The 16487-nt window shown below is 49.0% G+C and overlaps 6 non-coding genes across 6 annotated transcripts; 3 read left to right on the forward strand and 3 right to left on the reverse strand.

The window, feature by feature from the left end:
• The first annotated feature begins 878 nt into the window (after nt 1-878).
• TRNAL-CAA (transfer RNA leucine (anticodon CAA)) lies at nt 879-988 on the forward strand. Its single transcript has 2 exons — nt 879-916; nt 943-988. It is a non-coding gene; the product is annotated as a tRNA-Leu (tRNA).
• A 297-nt stretch (nt 989-1285) lies between these two features.
• TRNAK-CUU (transfer RNA lysine (anticodon CUU)) lies at nt 1286-1358 on the reverse strand. Its single transcript has one exon. It is a non-coding gene; the product is annotated as a tRNA-Lys (tRNA).
• Nucleotides 1359-7004: 5646 nt separating this feature from the next.
• On the forward strand, nt 7005-7114 carry TRNAL-CAA (transfer RNA leucine (anticodon CAA)). The gene is made up of 2 exons: nt 7005-7042; nt 7069-7114. It is a non-coding gene; the product is annotated as a tRNA-Leu (tRNA).
• Nucleotides 7115-7411: 297 nt separating this feature from the next.
• Nucleotides 7412-7484, reverse strand: TRNAK-CUU (transfer RNA lysine (anticodon CUU)). The gene has a single exon. It is a non-coding gene; the product is annotated as a tRNA-Lys (tRNA).
• Nucleotides 7485-13131: 5647 nt separating this feature from the next.
• Nucleotides 13132-13241, forward strand: TRNAL-CAA (transfer RNA leucine (anticodon CAA)). Its single transcript has 2 exons — nt 13132-13169; nt 13196-13241. It is a non-coding gene; the product is annotated as a tRNA-Leu (tRNA).
• Nucleotides 13242-13538: 297 nt separating this feature from the next.
• On the reverse strand, nt 13539-13611 carry TRNAK-CUU (transfer RNA lysine (anticodon CUU)). Its single transcript has one exon. It is a non-coding gene; the product is annotated as a tRNA-Lys (tRNA).
• Between the last annotated feature and the right edge of the window lie 2876 nt (nt 13612-16487).

The raw sequence follows: 16487 nt of genomic DNA on the forward strand, positions 1-16487 counted from the left end.
GTTCACATGGGCAAAGTTTGACTCCAGGCTCATGTTCAGGGGTGGGTTCCACTCGCCGGAGGAATGTCGGGCTTTTTTCACTTTTAAAAGCAAGAGAAGCCAGCTTTGAGCTACCGTGCCAGGTAGATCGCCTGGCTGACCATGGACCTCACTGGATGACCCCTGCTGAAAGGGGAAAGTCCACGCTGCAGCAAGCGCCCACTTCTCTTAGAGGCCAACTCAGCAGGAAGATGCGGTGGGGTAGCCTGCAATCCGGCCCATGTGCGGCTGGCGATTTCTGCCAGGGTATTTGGTGTTTATCTTCTGCTGCGGCTGGGAGCGGTAGCTCTCAGAGAAGGTGGTCCGTGCCTGTTGAGAGCGGTGATATATTTTTCCTAAGCACTTGCATGGTTGACTTTAGCGGAATGGAAGATTGCATGCTTAAATGCATCCTGCTCTCCGGTGTGTCGCTAAGAGGCAGCAAGTGCAGCACCTAGAAGGCGCCAGACGTAGCGCCCCCGGCCTGCACTCCAGAGGCCGGGGTAATTGATAATGGACCCTGCTGAGCAAGTGCGAGGACAGCGGCCCTGGGTGGCTGTGGGGGCGCAGCAGGGTGCCGTGGCGCGCAGTTTGGGTTCCCTGCAGCCGGCACGAGCCTCTGAGGAGGAGCGAGAGACGAGCACTGGAAAGGCAGCGGAGCCGAGGGCTGCGGTTCCTGGTTGGTGTAAAGCGGGGATTAGGGTTAAAGAGTGTGAGGTTGGGCCCTCGGGCCCTGGCTGCCAGGTGAGACACGAAGGTGTGTCCTGCTAAAGGGCACCCCGATAAAACCCAGAAACAGAGCTCGCGGAGGCGTGTCACATGCGTGATGATATCATATCCGGCCTCCACCTATCTCAGTTGTCAGGATGGCCGAGCGGTCTAAGGCGCCAGACTCAAGAGCTGTCTCTTCCCCTCAGCTGGGTGTTCTGGTCTCCGATTGGAGGCGTGGGTTCAAATCCCACTTCTGACACAACATTGTTTTTGCTTACTTAAACTCTCCATATTTACACACAGGTCATGGGAGTGCGGCGCAGCAGCGGAGTTAGAGGACGGGGAGCAGCGACCCCCTACAAGTGTGAACATGAAGAGAGCTCTCGTCCCCGCCCGTGTGCAGACATAAAGAGCTCTCGTCCCCGCCCGTGTGCAGACATAAATAACGAAATTGTAAAGTGAAGTCCCGAAAGGGCGCTGTTAATTTTTATAAAACCACTGTTGGAGGTGCGAACCCGAAGATTAAAAAACAGTACAGCACAAAAAAATGTATCAGCGCCCAACGTGGGGCTCGAACCCACGACCCTGAGATTAAGAGTCTCATGCTCTACCGACTGAGCTAGCCGGGCCACATTAAAGGGCCCTTGCGGTCCTATTTTAAAGCTTCCGCTTCCAGTGCTGCAGCTCCCTCTGTCTCTACCTCTCGCTCTGCCTCAGTCTCATCACACCCCCTGCCTGCCTCTGGATGGACCAAGCTGACACTCCACACTCACTGCTAGGAAGCCGCCTCTCCGCTCCCCGTTCGCCCTCTCCCTTCACTTCAATGGAAATATTCCAAAGCAGACGCTCTCCGCCTCCAGCCCCTGGCACCCCTGGCAGCTCTGCACCTCTGCAGGAGGCTCAAGGACGCGTGTCTGTCCAGCAGCTAGAGAATGGGGCTTTTCTGCATCTCATTTATACTTCCTTTTTTCGCTGGATTCAAGGACATGACAAACACACACTCCCACAGAGAGACTGTGAAGGACAGACTGAGCCCGCAGCGCCTCACAGCCGGCCTACAGTGAGCTACAGCAGCTGAACACAGTCAACGTACAACTCAATAGCACAGCTACAGGGCGCTTGTGAGGCCCTGGCAGGGACTGTCTCAGAAGGCCACACTGGCGCAGTGCAAACAGCTGCACCAAAGCTGCGCAGAAGCATCACAGGAACAGACTGGCACAGTGCAGACAGCTACACCACTGTAATCAAGAAGCACCTCAGGTACAGGCTGGTGCAGAACAGACTGGTGCAATGCAAAGCCCTGTACCCTGGAGGTGTGGAAGGATCACAGGTGCAGACTGGCACAGGACAGGCTCGTGCAATGCAGAGAGCTACAGCACTGATGTGAAGTGTCAAGATACAGACTGACACAGGGCAGACTGGTGCAATGCAGAGAGCTACAGCACTGATGTGAAGTATCACAGGAATGGCTGGAGCATAGTAGACTGCTGCCATGCAGAGCTACAGCACTGATGTGAAGCATCACATGTGCAGACTGGCACAAGGCAGACTGGCACAATGCAAAGACCTACAGCACTGATATGAAGCATCACAGCTACAGACTGGCACGTGACAGATTGGCACAATGTAGGCAGCTGCAATATGGTGTTTAATAAGCCTCACAGGTGCAGACTGGCATAGGGCATAGCTACAGCACTGATGTGAAGTATGAACGTCGGGACTGGCACAAGGTAGACTGGCACTGTGCAAAGATTTGAAGCATGGAGCTGTAGAAGGATCACAGGTGCAGACTGGCATAGGGCTGACTGACACAAAGTAGAGACCTAAAGGACAGATGGGACCTATCACAAGCACAGACTGGCATAGGGCACGCTGGCATAATGCAGAAAGTTACAGCACAATTCATATATGATGATTTTATATGTATTATTGAGATAGCCATCCATATTTTTTCTTAATAGTCAATAGCAGATTATTAGCACTGTTTCCTTTCATTAACAGGATCGGATAACAAGGGCGCATGAGTACTAGGAGAGACGATACCGGCATGGAACGTGCACCAGGGTTCGGTTGGTGGCTTCAATTTGTTTTCTTCGTTGGAGTTGGAAGATTTCAATTCTTAGAGTGCAGGTTATTTTGTTTGGTTATTGCAAAGAAAGATGAAGGACTAAGGAGGCAGAGATATTTATATGGAGAGCAGGCCTGGGATTGGGCATGTTATGGACTACTGGGAATGTTGGGATATGTAGTTTTTAACATTGATTGGCTGCTGTGACAATCCGCGCCTCCGTGTCCTTAATAGAATTGAAAATTCGTGACGCAATAGCTAGAATTTTTGGGGATTAAAGTACAGGTTTCTGGATGTGTTTAGAGGAGGCAGGGCTAAACCCGGCTTTGAGGCACCTTTCGTGAGTGGAAAGCGCTGTGGAATATGATGGGAGAGATTGTGAGGCAAACTGCAGGAGTTGTGTTTTCAAAGCCTGAGTAGTATTGGTGAAAAGCAGGAAGTCTGTAAAAAAAATTGGAATAAACCTTAAACAAAAAAATACTGATTGCTTAACTGGGGGCTCGAACCCGTGACCCTGATATTAAAAGGCTCGTGCACTACCAAGTGAGATAACCCTGCTCCTTTAGCTAGGCTTGGGCAATATATCTCTTTTCTGTGATGCACCAGGGAGTGTTGTCAGTAGAAGTCATTTCTTTTTAAGACCTCTGACTTCAGTCATGATCCTCTCCCTTTCTCTACCTCTTGCTCTGCTCCAGTCTCATTGACCACTTTCCCTAGACCTGCCTCTAGCTACAAACATGCATCTCTCTCGCTCAGCCTGTCTCAGGGTATATACATGTATCTGTCTCTTTGGACCTGCCTCTGGGTACATACATTTGTCTGTCCAAACTTTCCTCTGTGCACATATATGCATCTGACTCTCTGGATAGGACTCTGGTTACATATATGCACCTGTCTCCGCTTACAGTCGCCTGCCTGTCTATGTCTCTTTACTTCAATGGAAATACTCTAAAGCAGCCCACCCCCTGCGCACGTCCCTACCTACTTTGCCGTTCTCAAATGCCACTTTATTAGTGGAATTTATTCTATTCTAAGCAGGCCTCCCCCCACACTTTACTACTGGCTTGTGGCCCTCCCTGAGCATATTAGCCTGCTTTGAAGTTTGTCAGCTTTACTTCCCACTTTATTTGAAGTTCCTATTGGCAGTTTCCTCTGCCCCTTTCAAATTCCCACTTTTCTGACCTGACACTCTACAGCAGTGCTTCCCAACCTTTTGACTTGTGTGAACCCCCACTTTATCACTACTGGAACCTGGGGACCCCCAATGAACCATTATTGGAATCTGGGGACCCCCCACTGAGTCATTACTGAAAGCTGGGGACCTAATCTGTTACTATTATTTGATTTTCTAAGTAATCACGGCCCCCAGAGGAGGCTTTGCGGACTCCTAGGGGTCCCCGGACCACAGGTTGGGAACCACTGCTCTACAGCATGGATGGTTATGAAGGAGAATCTGGGGAAGTTACCTTTTATGATGACTCCGTGGGGTCATTTGAGCGAGACCTTGTCTATGCCCTCGATGCTGGTGTTCGGCACACAGTCAATGTGGCCTTAGATAAAGCTACCCAGACGATTAAGCATCTCTTATTGGGTTTCACTGATCAGCAGGGCTGGGTCCCACATTGCAGCAGCCAGGAAGAGCTGCCGTTTTCGCAAGACCCTTCCGGCTCAAGTTCTGTTGCAAACCCTCACCAAGCTGATTTGAACAAATTGTAGAATCCTTGACTAGGGCGAACTGTTTCTCATCCTCATAGTCTCTTCATCTAAGAGCTGAGAGTAAGGAGGATTCAGATTCCTCGTCTTCCTCTAACAATCCGGATAAGGACACTGATTCTCCTCCCTGTAAATGAAAAGCCAAATCACGGCACACTCAAGTGGCTTCTCAGCCTCTGAAAGTACTCACTTTCGAACCCGAAGATACTGTCCGCCCTAGATCTTACTCCTGGGCTCCGCCTTCGGAGGTAGCCGAATACGTTCAAGCACACATTCGGCATTGTTTCGACAAAGATGTCAGGTCTCGGCTGAGATCTGAATGTCCTAGACATGATTTTCCCTCAAAGGTTACTGAGACTACGGAGATAGATCCCACCCTGGTAACCTATCTTAAGAATTTCTCCAAAGACCTTAAAAAGGGCATTGATCGTGCCTGGTGAGGCTGTCAGGACAAACTCCTGGATGTCTCAGGCCCTCCTACTAAGATCTTGGAGCTGGGTTTTTAGGCTAAGGCATCAGGTATCCCTGTTAACCCTGAAGTTCTGGTTGGTTGGGCCCAGAGAGCCTTGTGCTTTCTGGAAAACCCAAAGTGAGCTATCTCTAGTGAGTGGCGGCGCTCCATTTTTAATCAAGATGGATCCCAAACTGACAGATTTGGCCTCGTCTGAATCAGGTCCTTTGGCTGAGGGACTGCTTTTTGGCTCTCCTTTTCTCAAGGAACTTTCGGGGTGCCACAGCGCACAGTTTGGGAATCACTGCTGTCCACGCTCCAGCACCATTTCCAGGGAAGTGTTAATAAACTGAAAACATTTTTTTTACAAATAAAGAACAGGGCGGTAGTATTTATAGTGACTGTGTTTCACAAACTTGAGAAAGTTGGCTCAACAGAAGAATTAAAGTGACTGCTTCACAGCAGGTGGGAGGCACTGTAATCCAGAACTGGACCTTAACACCAAGGACCCTGGGTAGAACAAAGAGGCGTTATGAAGTTGATTCCACAAAAATCATTCATTAAAAACTTTTTGTTTTTGTGTTAAAAAAAAAAAGTGCCAAGGAAAACAATTCTATAATTTATTACTTTACACCAGGCTCACTCTGAAACATTCTTAACCTAAACTTTATACAACCACAGAACCCATTTGTTAAAAGTGTGTATTTGTATTAATGTTCAAACAGACCAAAACTCCATAATAAAACATTAAATATAAGGTGCACAATGCTCTGTGGATACTGAGCAGATACTGGAACACAGTATGTAATGTCATCTTATTTTGTGTGCATCTTGTGAACCAGTGAAGTAAGGAGAACACTTGGTAAATAAGTAGCCTCTCAAAATATAACTTCGTATGCAGCCTCATAAATATAGGTTCAATCAATGTAGAATTAACATCGGGTCTCATAATGGCACAAAATGCCATCCGTACCTGTAATACCTTCGTAGACTGGGAAACAGCTGATTGGTTCATGCATCGAAAGAAATCTGGCATATAGGGTAACAACTGAAGCTATTCGTCTCTGTTCTTTGTTTTATTTCTAATAAAAGATCTGGAATTAAAAAATGTATGCACATATACTTATCTGTGTGAAAACAGTGTGCTGTAAATGGGTGTGTCACTTGTTCACATGGGCAAAGTTTGACTCCAGGCTCATGTTCAGGGGTGGGTTCCACTCGCCGGAGGAATGTCGGGCTTTTTTCACTTTTAAAAGCAAGAGAAGCCAGCTTTGAGCTACCGTGCCAGGTAGATCGCCTGGCTGACCATGGACCTCACTGGATGACCCCTGCTGAAAGGGGAAAGTCCACGCTGCAGCAAGCGCCCACTTCTCTTAGAGGCCAACTCAGCAGGAAGATGCGGTGGGGTAGCCTGCAATCCGGCCCATGTGCGGCTGGCGATTTCTGCCAGGGTATTTGGTGTTTATCTTCTGCTGCGGCTGGGAGCGGTAGCTCTCAGAGAAGGTGGTCCGTGCCTGTTGAGAGCGGTGATATATTTTTTCTAAGCACTTGCATGGTTGACTTTAGCGGAATGGAAGATTGCATGCTTAAATGCATCCTGCTCTCCGGTGTGTCGCTAAGAGGCAGCAAGTGCAGCACCTAGAAGGCGCCAGACGTAGCGCCCCCGGCCTGCACTCCAGAGGCCGGGGTAATTGATAATGGACCCTGCTGAGCAAGTGCGAGGACAGCGGCCCTGGGTGGCTGTGGGGGCGCAGCAGGGTGCCGTGGCGCGCAGTTTGGGTTCCCTGCAGCCGGCACGAGCCTCTGAGGAGGAGCGAGAGACGAGCACTGGAAAGGCAGCGGAGCCGAGGGCTGCGGTTCCTGGTTGGTGTAAAGCGGGGATTAGGGTTAAAGAGTGTGAGGTTGGGCCCTCGGGCCCTGGCTGCCAGGTGAGACACGAAGGTGTGTCCTGCTAAAGGGCACCCCGATAAAACCCAGAAACAGAGCTCGCGGAGGCGTGTCACATGCGTGATGATATCATATCCGGCCCCCTCTTTCTCAGTTGTCAGGATGGCCGAGCGGTCTAAGGCGCCAGACTCAAGAGCTGTCTCTTCCCCTCAGCTGGGTGTTCTGGTCTCCGATTGGAGGCGTGGGTTCAAATCCCACTTCTGACACAACATTGTTTTTGCTTACTTAAACTCTCCATATTTACACACAGGTCATGGGAGTGCGGCGCAGCAGCGGAGTTAGAGGACGGGGAGCAGCGACCCCCTACAAGTGTGAACATGAAGAGAGCTCTCGTCCCCGCCCGTGTGCAGACATAAAGAGCTCTCGTCCCCGCCCGTGTGCAGACATAAATAACGAAATTGTAAAGTGAAGTCCCGAAAGGGCGCTGTTAATTTTTATAAAACCACTGTTGGAGGTGCGAACCCGAAGATTAAAAAACAGTACAGCACAAAAAAATGTATCAGCGCCCAACGTGGGGCTCGAACCCACGACCCTGAGATTAAGAGTCTCATGCTCTACCGACTGAGCTAGCCGGGCCACATTAAAGGGCCCTTGCGGTCCTATTTTAAAGCTTCCGCTTCCAGTGCTGCAGCTCCCTCTGTCTCTACCTCTCGCTCTGCCTCAGTCTCATCACACCCCCTGCCTGCCTCTGGATGGACCAAGCTGACACTCCACACTCACTGCTAGGAAGCCGCCTCTCCGCTCCCCGTTCGCCCTCTCCCTTCACTTCAATGGAAATATTCCAAAGCAGACGCTCTCCGCCTCCAGCCCCTGGCACCCCTGGCAGCTCTGCACCTCTGCAGGAGGCTCAAGGACGCGTGTCTGTCCAGCAGCTAGAGAATGGGGCTTTTCTGCATCTCATTTATACTTCCTTTTTTCGCTGGATTCAAGGACATGACAAACACACACTCCCACAGAGAGACTGTGAAGGACAGACTGAGCCCGCAGCGCCTCACAGCCGGCCTACAGTGAGCTACAGCAGCTGAACACAGTCAACGTACAACTCAATAGCACAGCTACAGGGCGCTTGTGAGGCCCTGGCAGGGACTGTCTCAGAAGGCCACACTGGCGCAGTGCAAACAGCTGCACCAAAGCTGCGCAGAAGCATCACAGGAACAGACTGGCACAGTGCAGACAGCTACACCACTGTAATCAAGAAGCACCTCAGGTACAGGCTGGTGCAGAACAGACTGGTGCAATGCAAAGCCCTGTACCCTGGAGGTGTGGAAGGATCACAGGTGCAGACTGGCACAGGACAGGCTCGTGCAATGCAGAGAGCTACAGCACTGATGTGAAGTGTCAAGATACAGACTGACACAGGGCAGACTGGTGCAATGCAGAGAGCTACAGCACTGATGTGAAGTATCACAGGAATGGCTGGAGCATAGTAGACTGCTGCCATGCAGAGCTACAGCACTGATGTGAAGCATCACATGTGCAGACTGGCACAAGGCAGACTGGCACAATGCAAAGACCTACAGCACTGATATGAAGCATCACAGCTACAGACTGGCACGTGACAGATTGGCACAATGTAGGCAGCTGCAATATGGTGTTTAATAAGCCTCACAGGTGCAGACTGGCATAGGGCATAGCTACAGCACTGATGTGAAGTATGAACGTCGGGACTGGCACAAGGTAGACTGGCACTGTGCAAAGATTTGAAGCATGGAGCTGTAGAAGGATCACAGGTGCAGACTGGCATAGGGCTGACTGACACAAAGTAGAGACCTAAAGGACAGATGGGACCTATCACAAGCACAGACTGGCATAGGGCACGCTGGCATAATGCAGAAAGTTACAGCACAATTCATATATGATGATTTTATATGTATTATTGAGATAGCCATCCATATTTTTTCTTAATAGTCAATAGCAGATTATTAGCACTGTTTCCTTTCATTAACAGGATCGGATAACAAGGGCGCATGAGTACTAGGAGAGACGATACCGGCATGGAACGTGCACCAGGGTTCGGTTGGTGGCTTCAATTTGTTTTCTTCGTTGGAGTTGGAAGATTTCAATTCTTAGAGTGCAGGTTATTTTGTTTGGTTATTGCAAAGAAAGATGAAGGACTAAGGAGGCAGAGATATTTATATGGAGAGCAGGCCTGGGATTGGGCATGTTATGGACTACTGGGAATGTTGGGATATGTAGTTTTTAACATTGATTGGCTGCTGTGACAATCCGCGCCTCCGTGTCCTTAATAGAATTGAAAATTCGTGACGCAATAGCTAGAATTTTTGGGGATTAAAGTACAGGTTTCTGGATGTGTTTAGAGGAGGCAGGGCTAAACCCGGCTTTGAGGCACCTTTCGTGAGTGGAAAGCGCTGTGGAATATGATGGGAGAGATTGTGAGGCAAACTGCAGGAGTTGTGTTTTCAAAGCCTGAGTAGTATTGGTGAAAAGCAGGAAGTCTGTAAAAAAAATTGGAATAAACCTTAAACAAAAAAATACTGATTGCTTAACTGGGGGCTCGAACCCGTGACCCTGATATTAAAAGGCTCGTGCACTACCAAGTGAGATAACCCTGCTCCTTTAGCTAGGCTTGGGCAATATATCTCTTTTCTGTGATGCACCAGGGAGTGTTGTCAGTAGAAGTCATTTCTTTTTAAGACCTCTGACTTCAGTCATGATCCTCTCCCTTTCTCTACCTCTTGCTCTGCTCCAGTCTCATTGACCACTTTCCCTAGACCTGCCTCTAGCTACAAACATGCATCTCTCTCGCTCAGCCTGTCTCAGGGTATATACATGTATCTGTCTCTTTGGACCTGCCTCTGGGTACATACATTTGTCTGTCCAAACTTTCCTCTGTGCACATATATGCATCTGACTCTCTGGATAGGACTCTGGTTACATATATGCACCTGTCTCCGCTTACAGTCGCCTGCCTGTCTATGTCTCTTTACTTCAATGGAAATACTCTAAAGCAGCCCACCCCCTGCGCACGTCCCTACCTACTTTGCCGTTCTCAAATGCCACTTTATTAGTGGAATTTATTCTATTCTAAGCAGGCCTCCCCCCACACTTTACTACTGGCTTGTGGCCCTCCCTGAGCATATTAGCCTGCTTTGAAGTTTGTCAGCTTTACTTCCCACTTTATTTGAAGTTCCTATTGGCAGTTTCCTCTGCCCCTTTCAAATTCCCACTTTTCTGACCTGACACTCTACAGCAGTGCTTCCCAACCTTTTGACTTGTGTGAACCCCCACTTTATCACTACTGGAACCTGGGGACCCCCAATGAACCATTATTGGAATCTGGGGACCCCCCACTGAGTCATTACTGAAAGCTGGGGACCTAATCTGTTACTATTATTTGATTTTCTAAGTAATCACGGCCCCCAGAGGAGGCTTTGCGGACTCCTAGGGGTCCCCGGACCACAGGTTGGGAACCACTGCTCTACAGCATGGATGGTTATGAAGGAGAATCTGGGGAAGTTACCTTTTATGATGACTCCGTGGGGTCATTTGAGCGAGACCTTGTCTATGCCCTCGATGCTGGTGTTCGGCACACAGTCAATGTGGCCTTAGATAAAGCTACCCAGACGATTAAGCATCTCTTATTGGGTTTCACTGATCAGCAGGGCTGGGTCCCACATTGCAGCAGCCAGGAAGAGCTGCCGTTTTCGCAAGACCCTTCCGGCTCAAGTTCTGTTGCAAACCCTCACCAAGCTGATTTGAACAAATTGTAGAATCCTTGACTAGGGCGAACTGTTTCTCATCCTCATAGTCTCTTCATCTAAGAGCTGAGAGTAAGGAGGATTCAGATTCCTCGTCTTCCTCTAACAATCCGGATAAGGACACTGATTCTCCTCCCTGTAAATGAAAAGCCAAATCACGGCACACTCAAGTGGCTTCTCAGCCTCTGAAAGTACTCACTTTCGAACCCGAAGATACTGTCCGCCCTAGATCTTACTCCTGGGCTCCGCCTTCGGAGGTAGCCAAATACGTTCAAGCACACATTCGGCATTGTTTCGACAAAGATGTCAGGTCTCGGCTGAGATCTGAATGTCCTAGACATGATTTTCCCTCAAAGGTTACTGAGACTACGGAGATAGATCCCACCCTGGTAACCTATCTTAAGAATTTCTCCAAAGACCTTAAAAAGGGCATTGATCGTGCCTGGTGAGGCTGTCATGACAAACTCCTGGATGTCTCAGGCCCTCCTACTAAGATCTTGGAGCTGGGTTTTTAGGCTAAGGCATCAGGTATCCCTGTTAACTCTGAAGTTCTGGTTGGTTGGGCCCAGAGAGCCTTGTGCTTTCTGGAAAACCCAAAGTGAGCTATCTCTAGTGAGTGGCGGCGCTCCATTTTTAATCAAGATGGATCCCAAACTGACAGATTTGGCCTCGTCTGAATCAGGTCCTTTGGCTGAGGTACTGCTTTTTGGCTCTCCTTTTCTCAAGGAACTTTCGGGGTGCCACAGCGCACAGTTTGGGAATCACTGCTGTCCACGCTCCAGCACCATTTCCAGGGAAGTGTTAATAAACTGAAAACATTTTTTTTACAAATAAAGAACAGGGCGGTAGTATTTATAGTGACTGTGTTTCACAAACTTGAGAAAGTTGGCTCAACAGAAGAATTAAAGTGACTGCTTCACAGCAGGTGGGAGGCACTGTAATCCAGAACTGGACCTTAACACCAAGGACCCTGGGTAGAACAAAGAGGCGTTATGAAGTTGATTCCACAAAAATCATTCATTAAAAACTTTTTATTTTTGTGTTCTAAAAGAAAAGTGCCAAGGAAAACAATTCTATAATTTATTACTTTACACCAGGCTCACTCTGAAACATTCTTAACCTAAACTTTATACAACCACAGAACCCATTTGTTAAAAATGTGTATTTGTATTAATGTTCAAACAGACCAAAACTCCATAATAAAACATTAAATATAAGGTGCACAATGCTCTGTGGATACTGAGCAGATACTGGAACACAGTATGTAATGTCATCTTATTTTGTGTGCATCTTGTGAACCAGTGAAGTAAGGAGAACACTTGGTAAATAAGTAGCCTCTCAAAATATAACTTCGTATGCAGCCTCATAAATATAGGTTCAATCAATGTAGAATTAACATCGGGTCTCATAATGGCACAAAATGCCATCCGTACCTGTAATACCTTCGTAGACTGGGAAACAGCTGATTGGTTCATGCATCGAAAGAAATCTGGCATATAGGGTAACAACTGAAGCTATTCGTCTCTGTTCTTTGTTTTATTTCTAATAAAAGATCTGGAATTAAAAAATGTATGCACATATACTTATCTGTGTGAAAACAGTGTGCTGTAAATGGGTGTGTCACTTGTTCACATGGGCAAAGTTTGACTCCAGGCTCATGTTCAGGGGTGGGTTCCACTCGCCGGAGGAATGTCGGGCTTTTTTCACTTTTAAAAGCAAGAGAAGCCAGCTTTGAGCTACCGTGCCAGGTAGATCGCCTGGCTGACCATGGACCTCACTGGATGACCCCTGCTGAAAGGGGAAAGTCCACGCTGCAGCAAGCGCCCACTTCTCTTAGAGGCCAACTCAGCAGGAAGATGCGGTGGGGTAGCCTGCAATCCGGCCCATGTGCGGCTGGCGATTTCTGCCAGGGTATTTGGTGTTTATCTTCTGCTGCGGCTGGGAGCGGTAGCTCTCAGAGAAGGTGGTCCGTGCCTGTTGAGAGCGGTGATATATTTTTCCTAAGCACTTGCATGGTTGACTTTAGCGGAATGGAAGATTGCATGCTTAAATGCATCCTGCTCTCCGGTGTGTCGCTAAGAGGCAGCAAGTGCAGCACCTAGAAGGCGCCAGACGTAGCGCCCCCGGCCTGCACTCCAGAGGCCGGGGTAATTGATAATGGACCCTGCTGAGCAAGTGCGAGGACAGCGGCCCTGGGTGGCTGTGGGGGCGCAGCAGGGTGCCGTGGCGCGCAGTTTGGGTTCCCTGCAGCCGGCACGAGCCTCTGAGGAGGAGCGAGAGACGAGCACTGGAAAGGCAGCGGAGCCGAGGGCTGCGGTTCCTGGTTGGTGTAAAGCGGGGATTAGGGTTAAAGAGTGTGAGGTTGGGCCCTCGGGCCCTGGCTGCCAGGTGAGACACGAAGGTGTGTCCTGCTAAAGGGCACCCCGATAAAACCCAGAAACAGAGCTCGCGGAGGCGTGTCACATGCGTGATGATATCATATCCGGCCTCCACCTATCTCAGTTGTCAGGATGGCCGAGCGGTCTAAGGCGCCAGACTCAAGAGCTGTCTCTTCCCCTCAGCTGGGTGTTCTGGTCTCCGATTGGAGGCGTGGGTTCAAATCCCACTTCTGACACAACATTGTTTTTGCTTACTTAAACTCTCCATATTTACACACAGGTCATGGGAGTGCGGCGCAGCAGCGGAGTTAGAGGACGGGGAGCAGCGACCCCCTACAAGTGTGAACATGAAGAGAGCTCTCGTCCCCGCCCGTGTGCAGACATAAAGAGCTCTCGTCCCCGCCCGTGTGCAGACATAAATAACGAAATTGTAAAGTGAAGTCCCGAAAGGGCGCTGTTAATTTTTATAAAACCACTGTTGGAGGTGCGAACCCGAAGATTAAAAAACAGTACAGCACAAAAAAATGTATCAGCGCCCAACGTGGGGCTCGAACCCACGACCCTGAGATTAAGAGTCTCATGCTCTACCGACTGAGCTAGCCGGGCCACATTAAAGGGCCCTTGCGGTCCTATTTTAAAGCTTCCGCTTCCAGTGCTGCAGCTCCCTCTGTCTCTACCTCTCGCTCTGCCTCAGTCTCATCACACCCCCTGCCTGCCTCTGGATGGACCAAGCTGACACTCCACACTCACTGCTAGGAAGCCGCCTCTCCGCTCCCCGTTCGCCCTCTCCCTTCACTTCAATGGAAATATTCCAAAGCAGACGCTCTCCGCCTCCAGCCCCTGGCACCCCTGGCAGCTCTGCACCTCTGCAGGAGGCTCAAGGACGCGTGTCTGTCCAGCAGCTAGAGAATGGGGCTTTTCTGCATCTCATTTATACTTCCTTTTTTCGCTGGATTCAAGGACATGACAAACACACACTCCCACAGAGAGACTGTGAAGGACAGACTGAGCCCGCAGCGCCTCACAGCCGGCCTACAGTGAGCTACAGCAGCTGAACACAGTCAACGTACAACTCAATAGCACAGCTACAGGGCGCTTGTGAGGCCCTGGCAGGGACTGTCTCAGAAGGCCACACTGGCGCAGTGCAAACAGCTGCACCAAAGCTGCGCAGAAGCATCACAGGAACAGACTGGCACAGTGCAGACAGCTACACCACTGTAATCAAGAAGCACCTCAGGTACAGGCTGGTGCAGAACAGACTGGTGCAATGCAAAGCCCTGTACCCTGGAGGTGTGGAAGGATCACAGGTGCAGACTGGCACAGGACAGGCTCGTGCAATGCAGAGAGCTACAGCACTGATGTGAAGTGTCAAGATACAGACTGACACAGGGCAGACTGGTGCAATGCAGAGAGCTACAGCACTGATGTGAAGTATCACAGGAATGGCTGGAGCATAGTAGACTGCTGCCATGCAGAGCTACAGCACTGATGTGAAGCATCACATGTGCAGACTGGCACAAGGCAGACTGGCACAATGCAAAGACCTACAGCACTGATATGAAGCATCACAGCTACAGACTGGCACGTGACAGATTGGCACAATGTAGGCAGCTGCAATATGGTGTTTAATAAGCCTCACAGGTGCAGACTGGCATAGGGCATAGCTACAGCACTGATGTGAAGTATGAACGTCGGGACTGGCACAAGGTAGACTGGCACTGTGCAAAGATTTGAAGCATGGAGCTGTAGAAGGATCACAGGTGCAGACTGGCATAGGGCTGACTGACACAAAGTAGAGACCTAAAGGACAGATGGGACCTATCACAAGCACAGACTGGCATAGGGCACGCTGGCATAATGCAGAAAGTTACAGCACAATTCATATATGATGATTTTATATGTATTATTGAGATAGCCATCCATATTTTTTCTTAATAGTCAATAGCAGATTATTAGCACTGTTTCCTTTCATTAACAGGATCGGATAACAAGGGCGCATGAGTACTAGGAGAGACGATACCGGCATGGAACGTGCACCAGGGTTCGGTTGGTGGCTTCAATTTGTTTTCTTCGTTGGAGTTGGAAGATTTCAATTCTTAGAGTGCAGGTTATTTTGTTTGGTTATTGCAAAGAAAGATGAAGGACTAAGGAGGCAGAGATATTTATATGGAGAGCAGGCCTGGGATTGGGCATGTTATGGACTACTGGGAATGTTGGGATATGTAGTTTTTAACATTGATTGGCTGCTGTGACAATCCGCGCCTCCGTGTCCTTAATAGAATTGAAAATTCGTGACGCAATAGCTAGAATTTTTGGGGATTAAAGTACAGGTTTCTGGATGTGTTTAGAGGAGGCAGGGCTAAACCCGGCTTTGAGGCACCTTTCGTGAGTGGAAAGCGCTGTGGAATATGATGGGAGAGATTGTGAGGCAAACTGCAGGAGTTGTGTTTTCAAAGCCTGAGTAGTATTGGTGAAAAGCAGGAAGTCTGTAAAAAAAATTGGAATAAACCTTAAACAAAAAAATACTGATTGCTTAACTGGGGGCTCGAACCCGTGACCCTGATATTAAAAGGCTCGTGCACTACCAAGTGAGATAACCCTGCTCCTTTAGCTAGGCTTGGGCAATATATCTCTTTTCTGTGATGCACCAGGGAGTGTTGTCAGTAGAAGTCATTTCTTTTTAAGACCTCTGACTTCAGTCATGATCCTCTCCCTTTCTCTACCTCTTGCTCTGCTCCAGTCTCATTGACCACTTTCCCTAGACCTGCCTCTAGCTACAAACATGCATCTCTCTCGCTCAGCCTGTCTCAGGGTATATACATGTATCTGTCTCTTTGGACCTGCCTCTGGGTACATACATTTGTCTGTCCAAACTTTCCTCTGTGCACATATATGCATCTGACTCTCTGGATAGGACTCTGGTTACATATATGCACCTGTCTCCGCTTACAGTCGCCTGCCTGTCTATGTCTCTTTACTTCAATGGAAATACTCTAAAGCAGCCCACCCCCTGCGCACGTCCCTACCTACTTTGCCGTTCTCAAATGCCACTTTATTAGTGGAATTTATTCTATTCTAAGCAGGCCTCCCCCCACACTTTACTACTGGCTTGTGGCCCTCCCTGAGCATATTAGCCTGCTTTGAAGTTTGTCAGCTTTACTTCCCACTTTATTTGAAGTTCCTATTGGCAGTTTCCTCTGCCCCTTTCAAATTCCCACTTTTCTGACCTGACACTCTACAGCAGTGCTTCCCAACCTTTTGACTTGTGTGAACCCCCACTTTATCACTACTGGAACCTGGGGACCCCCAATGAACCATTATTGGAATCTGGGGACCCCCCACTGAGTCATTACTGAAAGCTGGGGACCTAATCTGTTACTATTATTTGATTTTCTAAGTAATCACGGCCCCCAGAGGAGGCTTTGCGGACTCCTAGGGGTCCCCGGACCACAGGTTGGGAACCACTGCTCTACAGCATGGAT

The sequence above is a fragment of the Pleurodeles waltl genome, chromosome 6 (assembly GCF_031143425.1).
Source record: "Pleurodeles waltl isolate 20211129_DDA chromosome 6, aPleWal1.hap1.20221129, whole genome shotgun sequence".
NCBI lineage: Eukaryota > Metazoa > Chordata > Amphibia > Caudata > Salamandridae > Pleurodeles > Pleurodeles waltl.